Raw genomic sequence first — 16,918 nt, 5'->3', positions numbered from 1 at the left:
TATTTATATTTATATTTATATTTATATTTATATTTATATTTATATTTTATTTTTATTTTTATTTTTAATCTACCACATAAGGGAATGGAGCTATGCACCTTTTCTAACTTAGTGGATTTTTCATTCAAATCCACTTGTGGGAAATGCCTATTTCTTCAAGTTTCAGTTACAAGAGGATGAGTCAGAATTCCTGTTTGAACAAAATACATGGCCAGAACAAAGTCCTAGCCTCCATCCTCCTGCCTTTAATTTTTACTCCTAATATAGGCATTCCCCAAAGTTTCAAGAGAAAAGCAACATGAAAGATGATTTCGAAGCAGAGCTCTTCACCTGACTGATGCCAGTAACATGGCAAAGCCATGTGTTGATTGTAAATGTGTGGAGAAAAATGCCTGAAGTGAAGAAGTGTGCAGCAAAAAGCACTCTGAAAGTTCTGGTTCTTCAGGGGTCAGATCTTAGAAGCCCAAATTCAGATCCAGTAAAGGGAATTGAAGATCTCAATACTAATGAACTACTGCAGGATGCAACAGCCAGCTCTGGGGGTCCTGCTATCCTAGGGCATCAAAGGATGTTATGGAGCTACTGCTTCAGCTTGTCCTCCCATTAGAAGAAGGATATCTTTGCACTGACAGTGAACTCTTTGGATATTTTGATAAGTTCTGTAATCATCTCTTGCCACTCATTGCCATTATGATCCCTAAATGTCCTCTTCTGTGATTTTCTCCTTCTCAGAGGTTTCTGTGGCATTCAGTCATCTCTCCCTGACAAAGTGGGAGAACAGAGCATTTGTAGAGGTAACCTGACTCCATAAATTGGAGTGATGGTCACACAAAGGGCTCTGAGAACAATGTGAGGCCCTTAGGAACAAGGCCAAGCATGGCTGCCATGCCCTTCACCATGGTGTCAGCAGAGCTGTGTGCAGCTGAGTGCTGTGCGCTGTAAACAACCTGGCAAATCACAGCTCCTCACACCATGACAGCTGAGTGTCTCTCACTGTGAGTTTTTTTACTGTCCTGATTATATATAATTACTGTCCTGATATGATCATTCAGATCCACAACAATTTGTACTTTCTGGAGGTGGAGTAAATTCTTGAGGGTTGAATGCTGTCCCTACCATGACTGCAGTCCATATGTTCTGTTGTTGGTCAGGCAATACCTGGGACACCAAAACTCTACCTCAGCCTGAGCCCCATGCAGGCGTCTTGCAGACCTTCTGCTTGCCACTGATTTCCTTCAAGGAAGCAGCTGCTGAAGTCTTTCCATTCAACCACCTTTCCTGGCCACCTTGGAAATTTTCAGCTTTCAAGAAGACTTTTGAGAAGATTGTAGCAAAATAACTGGATCCATTTTGGCTCCAACTGCTACTGACAGGTTAACTTGGCAACAAGGCAGTAGGTAAAACCAAGCTGCTCTCTTTTGTTGAAGGCTTCTTCCTTGACAGAAGAAGAGTTTCTTCTTCTTCTATTCTTCTGGCTGTGGCATTTCCAGCCAGCAGAGCAGAAGTCAGCTGTGAGATCCAGCTGTCATACTCCCAGCACTTGCCAGCAAAGCATGATATCAGAAATATAGATGAAGGTATTAGGCATGCTTAATGGACTTGCGAGTCCCAGGAGAGATTTTGCAGCTCAATTGAGGACTTCTACCTGGTCTCTTTTCTTGTCTAGGTGGCACTATCTAGTGTGCACTGAAGAGGTTTTTGGCTATTGTAGTAGCCAGCTGTTCTTGTTATTTGTGCAAGGCAACAATACTGCATCCTTTTCTTTTGCCTGTGAACCCTATCCTTAATCAGAGTTTGGCTTGACTACTCATACATTTATTTCCTTAAAACAGACATTTTGTATGAGGATCACTCTCTTAACTACTGAGGCCTTGTGAAGAGTTTGTGATATGCTGTCGTACTTCCTGAACCAGTTCACATGTAAGCAGAACCATACCAGTTGTTGGTGTAGTTTGAAGAGCTTTGGTGGTGAGTGGTGCAGACAGCAATGCAGGAGGTTTGGTCTGCTGGCTGGTAGCTGGGGTGACTTGAAGTATTTGGTCAGTCTGCTTCAATGAGTGCCATTAAGCATAAATGTAATGTCAAAGACAGGTTAAACATTGACCTTCTTGTTCACTTCTTAAAAATTGTTTTTCAGATCACTTTAGATTTCTTGTTTACATAAATCCAATCATTTCATGGCTGTTAAAGAAAACAATGGGCAATGCTGGCATATTGTGTTATGAAACAGATCTGCGTGGATCACCTTTTGGACACAGAGAATGTTTCAGTCTCTGCATCCATTCAGACTTTGTCTTCACTGCAGGATTTAGAAGATCCCAAATGTTGGTTCTGCACACAATAACTTATTCATAACTTCTTTATATGCCGCTATTCTTCCTCATAAATATACTAATAAAACTCATTATAGAAATCAAAGCCAGCTAATACAATATATCTGATGGACAGCTGTCTCTGGATGCATGAATTATAATTACATGAAGCAAGATGGTCTTATTATGCCAGGGCATCTTTGCTCTGAATAAATTTCTATTGCTGGTGTGTAATCTTTTGACTCAGACCAAATAGGCACTTGCCCAGACAAGTCCAACACAATATTATTATTGAGCTAAGCTTTCATTTTGCAGAATTAAATTAGAGAAGTGATGCTGCAAGTTGTGTCTTTGTGTGAGTGTGGCCTGTGCAGGCTGAGGGATGGGGGGAATGAGAAGCATTCATCCTCCGAATGGGTCTTACCAACCCAGCCTGCTTCCAGGCTATAACTTAATGCCATACGCTGATTTAGATGTAGCACTTGTCAGCCAGGAATAAGACTATAAGACACAGACATCCTAGGACTTGACCCATACTTTATTGTGAATACGTGATTGAACTCTGAGCTGAAAGACAGACAGAGACAGCCATTAGTGTGGGAAGGAGAATTTGTTCTGCCATGTAAGATTCCCAAATATCTTAAACTCTGCTCTGTAATTTAATCTTAGGACTCTCTTAGCAAATTTCTCAATAGTATATGCCGAGAGACTTTTCCCAACTTATTTTCCCCCCAGCGCCTTTGCTTTAGCAATCTGCTAATAAAAATGGCTGCACCTATTTTTGAAACACCTCTTGGGACAGTCTCTTTGTGACTGTTTTTAGTTGGAGGGATTTCTCTTTTTACTCTTCTGATATTCATATTAACCAGAACAAACTGATAGTGAAAGCTGAAGCCACAATCCCATAGTAGGTCTCTTTATTTGAAAGGGATCGTCGTTAGGTTTGAATCAAGTTAGCAGCATTTACATGACAGCAATGGAATAGCAGTCCTCTACTTAGGCTGATCTCCAAGGGCAAACCATTGGTGAGTAGTTGCAATTCATTCGCATGAAGTGTTCTGACCCTTCACCAGGAAGCCACAATTATAACTGAGCAATGGCAACATGAGGGGCATGAAGGAAAGATTTGTGTCCTCAAGAAATTTAGAGAGCACCTACAAGCAGAAAGCTTTATAGCTGGGCATCACAGCTATCATACCAAAAGACAAGAGAAAAAGAGCATCTCTTCCTTGTTTACTGTGGGATTGTTTTGAGTAGCAGGCAGAAGCAAGATTCTGAACTTAAGAAATATCCAGAGAATAAAACAAAACACTGGAAGAAAAAAAACATTTATTGACTTTAGGAATGGAGATTTTTTTTTTTTTTTTTTAAATAAAATCCTAATACCTCAATTCCTACTAATAAAAAATGAATAGGCCAACATTATAGTTAGCAATAATTAAGTATCAAATGCACAGTGAGAAGCCTATCCCTCCATTTACTATATGTAAGACTTAATTTAAATGATTTCTGCTTCACAAACATACTTAATATCAACAAGAACACTATTTACACTGATTTTTTAATTAAAGGAATTTAGTAAACTTTTATGCTTGCAGTTTGCCTGCAAGCAGATTTTTTCCCCCTTCAAATTTATTCTGTCAAAATAGTTAGACAAATTGTTCCTGCAAACATATTTGAATTACGGATTATTTGCCACTTGTGCCAGCAAGGTGTTTCTGCAGCTAGCTAAAAGTTGAGGATATATCTACCTTTGTCTTCTGAGCACCTTCCATTATCAAGTGGAGAGAAACTGGTGTCTCAAAAAGGTGTTTTTCATCCTATGACAACATATCTCCATTTATTCCCTATGGAAAACCCCTTACAGGCCTTGAGCCTCAAGTTTAGATGGCTGAAGATCTCAGATATTTCGTGACTGGTTGTGTTGGCTCTGGTACCATTTGAGGTCCTTACCAAGCTGATTTAGCATGTATGAACTCATGCTGCTTCTGTCCCAAAGAAATGTCATCTCTTGACTGAACTAATTTCAACTTTAGAGTAAAATTTACCATTTGTGAGCATTTGTATGAATGTATTTTAGGAAGCTTGTGTTGTGGAAAAGAAAGGTAATGAATAAAACATATTCTGGCTTGTAGTTTGGTGCTAGATTTGTGAATACAGTAATCCAGCAATTCTAGTGGAATGTGATGCTGTGCTTGAAGGGTGCAATACACTGATGCAGCAGACAACATTGGAAATTGTGTTGCAGTGAGGAATTAAAAAAGAAAATAAAAGAAATAAGTAAGAAAACCTCAAAAAGCTGTTTGATGTGGGAAATGTATATTGATACTCTGCATATACATTACTCTTTAAGGAAAAGAAGGAAGAAAGTAAGGGAAGAAGGGATGAAGAGAAGGAAGGGAAGAAAGAAGTATGGAAGGAAGGGGGAAAGGAAGTGAGAAAGGAAGAAGGAAGGAAAAAAGAAAGGGAGAAGGGAAGGAAAAGGGGAAGGATACAGGAAAAGCTATGGTGATAGGTGAAAGGGGATCACTACGAATTGCATAAATTGTATTCTATGTAGGGCAAGAACCAGACCGGAGAGTGTGCAAAGCCCACGAGTCGTGAGCTCTGCCCTGGCCTTGCCTGCAGGCAGGATGTTACCGAGCTGCTGCTCCCAGGATTGCAATGTAAAGCACAGAACAGAGAAGGTGTTTTACATGCTTTTAAACACAGGGACTACCGATGCTGTCACTGCCTGGGTTTGCCGACAAACAACGCATCCAGCTGAGTAATTTATTCTCAGCGTATAATCTTTGACGGCTGAACAGCAGAAAAGCTGTTTGATTCGTTTGAAAATCAGTGCCGCTGCAAGGTGCGAGAGCGGTATTTAGTATCTATTTTGAAACTGATACTGGAGACAGCTGATAAACTGCCAGAAGATGGGGATTGCAACACACAAAGCTAAAATGTGAAGGGCTAACAAACACTGAGGAAAGCCACTCGTAGGGGAATAGAAATGCGGTGGAGTTTGGACTCAATTTATTTTGCCCTTGTAGCCATTTGAGGTCCGTAAATCTTGTGGGTCAACAGGTGTAGGCTGAACATTTCACAAGGGTGGGAAATTTTGTGCACATCCTCTGTAAGGTGGATTGCTGAAGATGGGGCTCCAGTGCCCTGATTTTGAAGGAATATGGAACAATTAAGAAGTAAAGATAATGGCAAATAAAGAACTGAAATTTTATGAGGCTCAAACTAAGCTGTGTTTGGTTGTGACTGAAGCTGAAGCCTTGGTCAGTGTTGCCAATAGTCACTATTTTCTTATTCATTATCCATTTTTGGAGACAAGGAAAGAAAGGCTTAAAGTTATCCATTTAAAAAGCATCAGTGCTCAAAGTACCATTTTCACAGTCAGCTTTGCTTTGGTAGGATTGGCATTTCATCAAGCATAAGATGAGGAATAAACAAATAACTAATAGGTTAGTATGGAAAAAAAAGACAGTTTAAATGTCTCAGATATTTGGAAACCTGGACATAGTGGTGAGTATGCCGACAGTCTTGAGCAGCAATAAGAAACACATAATGAGGAAATTTGCCATCTGTCTAAGGATAGAGCTTGAGGTTGACCCAAAGGCTCTGAAGTAAAGGACAAACTCAACCAGAGGCTGGGCATGAGCTTTAGAACAAGAAACAGTGAAGATAGGAAGAAGATTTTTATATTTTTTAAATAAAGAAATGAAGCTTTATACTAACTATATTTCCCAAAGATTAATGAAGGGATGGGCCTAGAAAGTGTTTTTTAAGTGATAAGGAAGCTCTGCACATACAGATGGAAATCCACATACAGATGGATTATTTTACTGTTGTGGAGATGAGAAGTGAATTTTTACTGCTGAACACAGCTGAGTCAATAGTCAACCTCCTCAGGAAGAGTATTTCTAGTACTGATGCAGACTGACATCGTCAATGCATGAGCACCAGCCAGGTACCACAGTCCCGCTCAGGACTTTTTCATGTGAGGCATTATCTGAACATTTATCCAGGGGCTGTCTCTGCCCCTGCCACCAATGTCTCCACTTATGTGCCAGCCCAAGCCATGCTCTTGTTGTTGTCCATAACAATCTATGCATAGGCTTACAATTCAACATGCATGTGAGCGCTTCTAACATCCTCTATTAATATGAACAGCTGCAAAATTCAGACAGAATGAGTGAATGGGTGATGGGAAAGAGGAAAAAGGAAATTATGATAGAAAGCAGACAGCTGTGAAGACTAGCGACGTGCCCAGCTGATGGTATCACAATCAGTATTTCTGAAATGTGTAATAAGGGATAAATAAGTCAATAAATAAAATCGACTTCAAAAGGCCACTTGGGAAAGGTGCATAGTCTTGATTACCTAATTACAGCAGGAATATTACAGACATGGAAATAGTACAACAAAGTCCCACAGCGACTTTGTAGATCGGAGGCTCCAAAATGGTTAGTGAAACTAGGTCTGTAACCCTCAAAAAAGGAAAAGATTAAGAGGGGACCAGGAGGAGCTGTGCAGGGCTCTGTGGGGAATGGCAGAGAGCAGGGCTGTGGTTATTAGAGCTAATGTCAGACATGAGAATGAGGGGCAGAGTTCTAGCGAGGTCTTGCCCTGTGCAAATGTAATATGTTTCTTTTTTTCTTCCAGAGGGTATATATTATAAGCTACCAGATGCTGCTCTAGAAGCAACCAATCTGACCACATTTCAGATAGAGAAGGAAGCATATGGAGGGAGAGGGGGAGAAGCGCTCTGTCGTGGGGAACAACTGTTTGCTGGAGGAGAGGGCAAGCCCAGTCTGGCCCCCTGCCATCCCCAGCATTTCTCATATCCCTGTGTAATCTTCTGACTTTTGATTTAGATGTTTCCTAAAAATGTGGCTCAGTGGTTGGTACGTACTAGACATTAGCCCAAGAAAAGAATGAAAAAACAAAACAAAACAAAACACCAACCAAAAACACAACACAACGGTACTGTATCTCATTAAAGAATTTTTAAAGGGAGACTCAGAGGCGCCATTTACTTCTTGTTACTCATCTCTTGTCTCCCAGGGCTCCGTCCCGATGCGCGGCCCAAGGGAGCCTCGCATGGAGGGGATGGTGGAGGTGGGCACCGGGGAACAGACGCTGCCCATAGGCACTGGCAGGTGAAGGGACGCAGCTCTGAGAGCCAGGATTGGGCCCGTGCTCGGCAGGCTTACGGCTCAATGAACAGCATTTTTTCCCATAAAACAATTTAAAAGAAAACAGAATTTATCTGTAATTATTTCTTGTTTTCTCCGACCAAACATTCCAACACCGATATTGCTGTAGGCGCAGGCAGCGCCGAACATTGGGAAGTGGATTTTGTAAACAATTTCTCAAAGCACTACAAAGTTTAAATATTAATTTGGCTGTAATTGGCAGAGAAGCAATTAAAAAGGCTATGAAGCCGACTTTTTCCCTCCTTTACTTTCTCCTCCCTTTTCATTTAACCACAGTATAGAAAGTAGATGTAAAACAATAGGACCCTGAGCTGTACTGCATTCTAAGCCTCGCTTGCCTTAAAGCTACAATATGGATTTAATTTATATGCAAATGTAAGCAATAAAAAGCCAGGCACTGTAGAAATTACAGTATTTTTCATAGATGCTCCACCAGCACACAAGGCTGCCTTGATTTCCAACATGGAGCTAATTATTGCTGGTCACTGAGCTACCTTTTTCTTTTAATATCTCACTCTTTCTCTCCCTCTCCTTTTAAAGAATGTGTAAATTATTTTCCCGAGACGGAGAGAAAGAGAGAGAGAGAGAAAGAGCCAAAGATTGGGGACAAGTGAATGAAAACAGCCAGAAATATCTCCTGTGAGATTCAACATCAGGATAATTTCACAGTCTCGCTTTTTGACTGCTGTGTCCCGAAGCTGACCAGCACCATGCAAGGCTGATCAAAGGCCATCGGAAACATCAAGTAAGCCTAAATGGGGCTAAAGTATGCTAATAGAGAAGCTAAATGTACTTTAATCCCGGTATAATACAAGGTAACTCGGAGGCAGCGAAGGGCCTTGTTGCCTTTCCCTACTGGTCCCGGACCCCTGCGAGCCCTGAATAGAAGCCGCTTCCTATTCTTCGCCCGCCGGGGCGCGGGTCCTCAGATGCACACCCGTCCCCTCCTCCTCCGTTTACCCAGCGTCAACAGTCGGCTGAGCAAGCCTCCTCCGCTCCTTAGATCAGCACCCTGTGACCTTCCACATTTAAGCACAGGCCATTAAGCTAAGCTTTCCAGCTGTTGCCTGAATTATGAAGGATTTTTTTTTTTTAGGGGAGGGCAGAGCTTAGTGGAACACTAGGCAACAGCCCCATGACTGCACCCACCGCCACCCAGCTCGCTGCAGCCCGAAATAGGTTTTCTGGGTGAGGAGAGGGGCTGCTTTGAAACCGCTGCTACCCGTGGTTGTCTGGCTCTGTCCTCATTGTGCCCTGATCTAATTTTAGGGAGAGGAAAGGGAGCTGATGGACCTGGGGCTGAGATCTTGTGAGAATCCTCCTGATTGCAGGGCAACTTTCCTCTTAATTCTTCTGATTCATTTTTAGATGCTGACTTCAGTCCTTGCTGCGGGAGGAAAAAGGGTGGTGGTTCTACCCGTGAAATGCCGTGCTTCGGTGGGTGCTTGCAAAACTACCACTTGCAAACCCCAGATTAAAAAGAAAACTGATGTAATTTTAAAGCCCGCCAACTGCCTTAGTGACTGTATCAGAAGATTAAAAACAAAGGTTTCATTGAAGCGCTACCTCCCACTGTGCAGCTGAAAGTCTTATGGCGGAGGCAAATGGTCCTAAATATCTCTCTGCTAAGTACAAATTACATACTGGATATATTAAGTTGTAATGGTGCATTTTCGGGAGTCACTTTGCTTGTGTGAGAGCATCAGTTAAGACTCCAAAAATGCTGACTGCGTGGCACATGGACACAAAAAGGAATTTGACTTTCACAAAAAATGTTTTGTTCATATTAAATGCTTTTTGCCTCTGCCTCCCCCCATCCCCCAGCTCAGCCTGGAGTCTCAAATGCCAGACCCAGTGTGTACAGTAACTCTCTCTGAAATCCGTGGCAGAGAAATAGTATCCTGGCCTGGCAAACTACTGTCTGGGCTTGCATTCCTACTCTTCGCCCCTCTGTGCTGGGGCTTGTAAGAACCCTTCGGATCAGCTGAAATGTAACTGAATAAAGATGCTCCAGAAAATGTCCTTTTAATGTGGAGTTATTTTCCATTTGCATAGGCAACATCCCTTAACTCAGTACACGTGCTGTAAGGCTTCACTTAATAGAAACATTCGCATAAAACTTAATGATTAGCCTTCATTCTGCTCCCAAATGATCAATAAAATGCTAAGTTAATACTGGAAGTGCAAAAGTGTCTATGAGTGTGCATAAACTTGCCTTACTGTGTTGGATATAGGTAAATAGTATCTATGGAAGCAGAGGAGAGCAGAGCTCACAGCTGGATGTAGGGGTGCCACTGGCGGTCCCAGCGGCCCTGTGCCCCTCAGCAGCTCTCCCTGTGTTGCACACACCCTGCTACAGCTCTGAAGGTGTGCTCATACACACACTTCTGCATCACATAACAGTGGGATGGAGTAGAAAAATTACAAATGAAAATCTACCTACCTGCAACAGTCTCCTTTCATACCACTGTGATGGACTGCTTAGCAAATGGTGAGGTGGTGCAATTCTTCCGTAGGAATCATTTGCAACTAATAAATAAGATAAAAATAACATACATGAAAACAACGGATAAAAGTTTATCTAACATAACAATACAGTTTTGCCCAGACCCCTTTAGGTCTTTCTCATGCAAGTTACATGGAAGACCTAATTTTAGAAAATAAAATGTGTAGGATCCAGCAGGCCATGTTTGGTCATTATAGAGTTAATATTGGAAAGATGTGCTTGACAGGGAGCTCCTGCTAAAATAATTCAGCTCAATTCTGCTCCTGCTTACCTTTGTGGGAATAAATTCCCCATTTTTTGGTGCCTATATTTACATATCCACCCACCCACCCAGCAGGGACATTACCTCCTGTCCTCCTCTAGGATGAACTGAACTGCAGTTGTGTTGTAATTAGCAACAGACTTGGAAAAGAAAAGCATTTACAGGACTCTCTTCTGTTCAGCTATAATTTTTTGAACTCTTTTTTAATTAATAGAGATTCTTCCCAACACAGATGAATCTGGACTGAAATCTTTTCACAAAGACCCAAGTGCTCTTCTCAATGCACAGTACATTTTCAAGTCCATTTCTCCACTGCTCTTTTAAAAATAAAAACTTAGAAAAAATTAAATGGTCAATGGAGAATGGGTGATTTCAGTCCCAAACAGTTCTAGTGGTACTCTTTGAAGTTACTGAAAAGTCACTAATTCAGAGGTATCGAATGAAAAGATATGAGGAGTCCATCCCCCGTACATTTCAAACCAAATTGAAGGAATTAATTTTTGTATGCTGCCACAATTTACAAGATAACAATCATCTGAGGTCCAATGGACAACTCAAATACATTTCTACTGAAACCAGTAAGCAAGTGCAGAGCTCACTGGCAGGCAAGGTGCAGCCTTCTATTACAGCAGGAAGTTATAAACCCTACTGAGTGACAGTAATTGTGAGAGCACATAGCAAAGCTAATAAAAAGAGTCTGTCATTAGTGTTTGTTAAACCATATGCACTTTAATAACAGAGACAGGGTAGGTGTGCTGTGCATGCAATCTAATCTATGGTTAATACACACACAAAGCAGACGATGTGGTGGACATTGTGCTTAGTGACTGCTAAGTTTTCCCACATTCAGCATTTTCATTCTAGAAAGATCATTGCAAATATAAAGAAGAGCTGAGATAAGGTTGTGCCCAAAAATCCCCTTCCCTCTGCTGTGACTTACAATGTACAAATCTGAGTCTTATACTTGAAATCTTTTGTTCCACTATCATTTCCTAGGCCTATTTTGGGCTTGTTTGGCATTCCTTTCTCCAACAAGATGAGGCAGCTTTACTCCACAAAGAGGTGGCAACGTTTCTTCTCATTCTGAGAAGTGAACACTCCCAAAATGCAATTCTGCATGCTGTAATATATGGAATTGTATATGCTTTATCAATATAACCTTCTTCTGATATTAAAAAAGCAGGGAAGAAAGCCACCCAGTAACACTAACCTGGTTTACTTCTCTGAGCCACTACTCTGGCTCAGATGGGATGTTTACAATTTAGATGGGTGGCAAATTCTGAGAGGAAGTACCAGTTGATTATTTCTCTGAATCATTCTTGGCCTCATGTCTGAAACCAATCGCTATTTGCCTGCAGAGTAACTAATTAGAACAATTAATCTGAGTAGTAGGACAAGCTGTGAGACTATAACCTGACCCAGGCACACCCTCCACTAACTCAAATTTTGATCAATGCTCAAAATACCATGGAAGGAGGTGAGAAGCATTGGGGTATGCGTGGGGCTGGCACTCTGGTTCTGTTTCTGCAGGGCTGTTGCTGTGACGTGCAGTGAGACCTCAGGCAACCCATTTTCCCCTCGTCTCTGAAGCAGGCCAATGATATTCGCTGCCTTGCTGAGCTTTGTGGATGTCAGCAGCATGTTGTGAATGAAAAGTTAAGTACCTTTCAAAGCCGGCCAAGAGAAGAATTGCATTTTTCTTCCTAATATCTATTAGCTCGGAGCAACAGAAGAATTTGCCTTGCCACTGGCTCTCTTGTCTTGTTTGGAGATGTGGAGCCAGCCTGATCGTACCCACTAGATATTTGTTTTCAGGGTTGCATGAAAGTAGAGCAAAAGAAAGATCTTTTGTGGGGGTGACATGCCTGGAAATATACTTGTCCAAAGCAAACAGCTCTTGTTCTTTCTTCAACTAATTCACAGAAAAGATATTATTTTAGTCAAGAGAACGGTATCTATACTCCTCCATTTAGAAAGGGCGGTGACAGGTTTCCCATGTTGATTTGCAGAAGGTATAATTTCAACAGGAGCATCTGGCTCCTTTGTGAGCTTCAGAAGCAATTGTGTGGCGCTGGCTTTAGGTCGGTGGCTGGTTGAGTCATGTGGGCAGCCTTTGACGTGTCTGCGCTGCTTTCCTGCTCCACTTGGTTTTGTTTTGACTCCCTTTTGAGCTTCCTAAATATGCAGCCTTGTTCCACAGATTCCTTGGGACAGTTTCATTCATAGGTACTGACAAGGACTGCTGTTTCGCCAGGGCTAATGGATCCATTCTTACAGTGGTGCTGTGTGTTACATTAGCCGACAGCTGCTTTCGGCATGTTTTTTTTTTTAGAAATCCTCTTAGGGACAGGAGAAGAAGGATCTCTATGTAGAGGAGCTTTCAATCTTCACAACATACCATGCCAGGTTGTTTGAGAATTTACAACCACTTGTGAGCCTCCCTGGTACAATAACGCGTAGTGTGTTGCTTCTTCCTTCTTTAGACTGCCAAATCCCGGCTCTTATCTTCCAGCTATATTTATAGTTAAATAACCTGAACTCATTTTCTCTCTTGTCTGGTATTGAGTGATTTGACTTTTTTTTAAACTCAGTTTACATGAATGAATTCGCAGCAATTGTTTTTTCACCGAGGTGGTGTTATCTTACTGCACTTGATGTGAGAGAGTGGTTCAAGGGTGTCAGCTACTTTGTCTCCTGCTCAACAAAATCTCTGGATCCATTGGGCACCATGCATCAGATGTGTGCTGTTACCCCTATCTCTGTGAGCAGCAGAGCTTGTCTACTTCCTTAGGTGTACCAAGAGGGGACCGTGACTGAAGTATATTTAAAGAGATAACCGGGAGACCATGGCATTGCCATGTTTAGTGTTCTGGTTATCTTTGGTAAGAAAAGAGACACACAGTGCAAATAGAGAAGGAAAGGGTATGCATGGGATAAGATACAAGGAGGAGTCTATAACTTTAGTAAAATAACAGCAGCATCAAAACCATCAAAATATTATGGTACTACTGAGAAGTACAAAATAATACATGGGGGGAAGCAACAGCCCAAGTACAGTATATCTGATCTTTTAATGTAGGTGGAAAGGAAAAACAAAACAACTGGCTCATTTGCAGCTAGAAAGTTGAAGAGCTATTACCAGGCTCTTTCCAAGTGATGATTGCTTCCCCAAAGTACTTTCTCAATTAAGCATCTCTAAAGCCATCCCAGCTGTTTCTTTGCAGACTGGAGCCACTGCTGTTGTGAGATCCATGTAACAGAGTGAGTTGTCTTACTCAGTAATGGAAATGCTATCAATCAAATATAGATGCTCTCTCACTCCTCAGATCCCTCCCACTGGCACAGAGTTTGGTTTCACATTGCCTAAATTGCTCTAATTAATGTAATCAGTTAAAAACATTCTGTTCCAATGTCACCAATGCCTTCCAGACTATACGGCCCAGTTAAATACATTAATTTTATTGACTAAGACAATTTCTTGAGGTAAATTTAAATGAATATTAGAACCATTTTTTAAAATGATTAGCAGAGTAACATGTAAGAAAAAGTTTACAGGCAGTAATGACATAATTGTAAAGAATGAAGACTAACAAAACCTATTGCTAGAACTGGACCTATTGCCAGACTCAGAACCTACGGACAAATCAAATAGACTTGTTTGCCCAAAACCAATGTGTCATGGCAAGGTGAATAAATGTGATGATGCTCATTTTATTACCATTCTGGAGCCTATATCCAGTTGCTGGAAGATAAAACAGATGAAAGAACAGATACTTATGATCCATTTCAATGTGCCACAGTGAAGGAAGTCACTCCCTAAGTCTGCTTACTTGGCTCAAGGTGTGCTTTACAGAAAGAAGCGGATGGAATCTACGATGGAGACTTTGCCATTGTGCTTAAACCATCATAAAGCACTATGGCCAGATGCAAAGTGAAAGCCAGATGAATGCTTTTTATCTGCTACTGAACTGTTTTGTTTAGAATCCAAAGAGCATATAATCTTCATCTTCACAAAAGCAATAGACATCTCAAACATGAAGCTACTATAAATCATGATCATTTAAACACATCCAGTCTGCCTTTGCCTCTGGAAAGTTGGAGATACAGGTGCAGGAGATCTCTGTGAATGTTTACTGGTTTGGTATGATAAGAGTGCTGACCCTCAGGAGGTCCATGGGAATCCAAAGGGTACTGATCTGGATAGAAAAAAGATGCATGGGACTTGAATCACATCAGTTTAAAACTGTACTTTCATTGAGATGTGTGGGAATAAAGAGACTCACAGGACAAGATGAGTATGGTATAGCCCACCAAGAACAGTAGATACATCTGCTCATTTTTGTAATACATAATTGCCTACAGTATCACATTAGGAATACTAAGTATCCAATGAATCTTGGTCATCTACTTAGCAAAAATAGATATGAAAAACAATTTTTGTGTGTTGGGGCTTGAACAAAACCACAAAAACACAGAAACTTGTAGGCCATTTCACAAACACAGAGTTATCTTTGCCCCCCACAGTGAGACCAAGTATCAAAAGACAAAGTAAGTACTTAGTACTTTTGCCATGCCACCATTCGCTGTTCTCACAAGATGGAAGGAGACATGAAATGCCTGCTAATGAAAGTCAGGGTGGAAGCAAACCAAGACATCTGAATTTGGTCACCAGGAGGATTCTACTGTATCACTGACCAGACTTAGAATTTGTCTCCAGACAGTTTATAGCCACCAAAGCACATTACACTTCAAGCTCTAAATATATTCAAGTTAGTCATGTTGCAAAATCATCTTAAGTTGAATCTCTGAATGTTTGTAATGAAATCTGTTCTCTCTCTGAACTAAAAAGCCAATTCTCTGGCATAGTATTACAACCAGCTTTGAGATAGATATCTGGTTGCTGTAGAATAGCAAATATTCAGAACATCCTAAATTTATGTTCCCAGTAAGCTGGATAATTATTTTCTTCTGTAGGTGTGTGACTCTAGCAATCTTGATGAAGATTTCATAATAACACAAGAGTTCAATTATAGATATTTACTTATTTCCAACAGCAGTGTTCAGATTAATATCAATCAGACTTGCTCAAAATAGAGGTAAAAACAGCTTCCGGGGATAATGGGCTGTACACAGCAGGCTCAAAGTTTGCTAAAAAAGCTAATTCTGAAGTTGTGTTAGCAGTAGGAAGTTTTACAAGAGAGGTATACTATAAATAAGCCATCACTATTCTAACTGAAAGTATAGGCAGCTAGGTATAGGAATAAATGTTCTTCCTAAACATATTTTCCTTTAGTTTTTATTCTTTATAAAGTTCACAAAAGCATCTTTTCCTCTAACGATACCACTGGTAACATAACCAGAAACATCCCTTTCATCTATACAACACAAATGAATCTGAGAAAACACCAAAAGTGCCCCTCGACCACAAAAGTCTCAGATTTTGTGACCAACTTGACCTTAAACATTTCGAAAAAACTTTTTAAAAAGTTACTGCAGTATTAAATGATTATTTGGCTTTTGTTAATTTCCAGCATAATACAAATAACGCTGCATTTTATTTCCATCATAAAGCACCCTAAAATCTGAGCTTATTTTCATCCTACAAAAATGCCAAAGATTCTTTGAAGCATTCATTTTGTAACCATGACTCAACTTTCTATCAATTATGTCATATGAAAAAATTCTGGAGAATACTTCAACAATGTCCTCAGAGCTTTTAAATACTCCTTGTGCCTATGAGACTCAGCTAAGAGCAATCTCATGCACTCAGTGCATGCCAGTAGATTAATTTTGCAACCTTAACAGTATTGAAATAGGAACAGATAAAGGACAGTTGAGTAGCATATTGCAAGTGACTGAAACTTGCAGAAGAGAGGGGCAGTGAGGTGAACTTGTTGGTCAAATGATGAAAGAAATGACTGAGGAAGGAATGGGTTTTAGCCTCTGGAGTTTGTTGGGCTTATTCTTGGAAGCAGAGGGCTTCCAGGAAAGGCTGCTCCTGCACAGTGAGGGTATGTGCATTTTGAGCAGCTCTACACACACAGAGGAGTTATGCTGCTCTGCTGCACCTCACATCCCAAATCTGGTCCTGCTCTCACTGTGGGCTCTGAATCCTACAGACCCTGTCCAAATCCAGCACTGGAGCTTTCTCCATTGCTTTTACCACTGTTTCAGCAAGAGCTGAAGCCAAGAGATCATCTAGGTGACATGACCCCACATATGCTGCTCATTGAGGTGGGTGCAGACCAGCATTTAGATTGATTTAGGTATAGTTTGGGTAAATACAAGTCATCAGGCTCAATACAGGAGAGACTGGAGGAAGTTTTGTGGCTCGACTTGTGCTGGAGGTTGGATTGGATGATCTAATGGTTCCCACTGGATTTAAAATCCACACATGCGGCAAAAAAGTGCTTGCACTAATCTTGATAATCTTACATTTTTCTTTCAGTTGTGCTGGCACCATGGGTGTCTGTGTGACTGTGATGTTGGGAAAACCTATCCCGAAGGATATGTGGATCTGTAGAAACTGAACTTTGGATTCTGATATCTTCAGCAGTTTGCAGAATTGCAGAATTTGATCATCTTTTTCTTTCTTTTTCTTTTTCTTTTTCTTTTTCTTTTTCTTTTT

General features: G+C 40.9%; 1 long non-coding RNA gene across 1 annotated transcript in view; it reads right to left on the bottom strand.

Moving 5' to 3' along the window:
* The window catches only part of LOC122183731, a 181,033-nt gene that overhangs the window by 3,492 nt on the left and 160,623 nt on the right, over positions 1-16,918 (bottom strand). The window contains exon 3 of the long non-coding RNA XR_006180341.1: positions 9,966-10,051. This is a non-coding gene — a long non-coding RNA (uncharacterized LOC122183731). The remainder of the gene's footprint in view (positions 1-9,965; positions 10,052-16,918) is intronic.

Source organism: Lagopus leucura, unplaced genomic scaffold (genome assembly GCF_019238085.1).
Source record: "Lagopus leucura isolate 7727_CA_CO unplaced genomic scaffold, USGS_WTPT01 Super-Scaffold_100019, whole genome shotgun sequence".
In the NCBI taxonomy this organism is placed as follows: Eukaryota; Metazoa; Chordata; class Aves; order Galliformes; family Phasianidae; genus Lagopus; species Lagopus leucura.
Note: the sequence above shows the minus strand (reverse complement) of the source record. Positions and strands in the feature narration are given on the sequence as shown.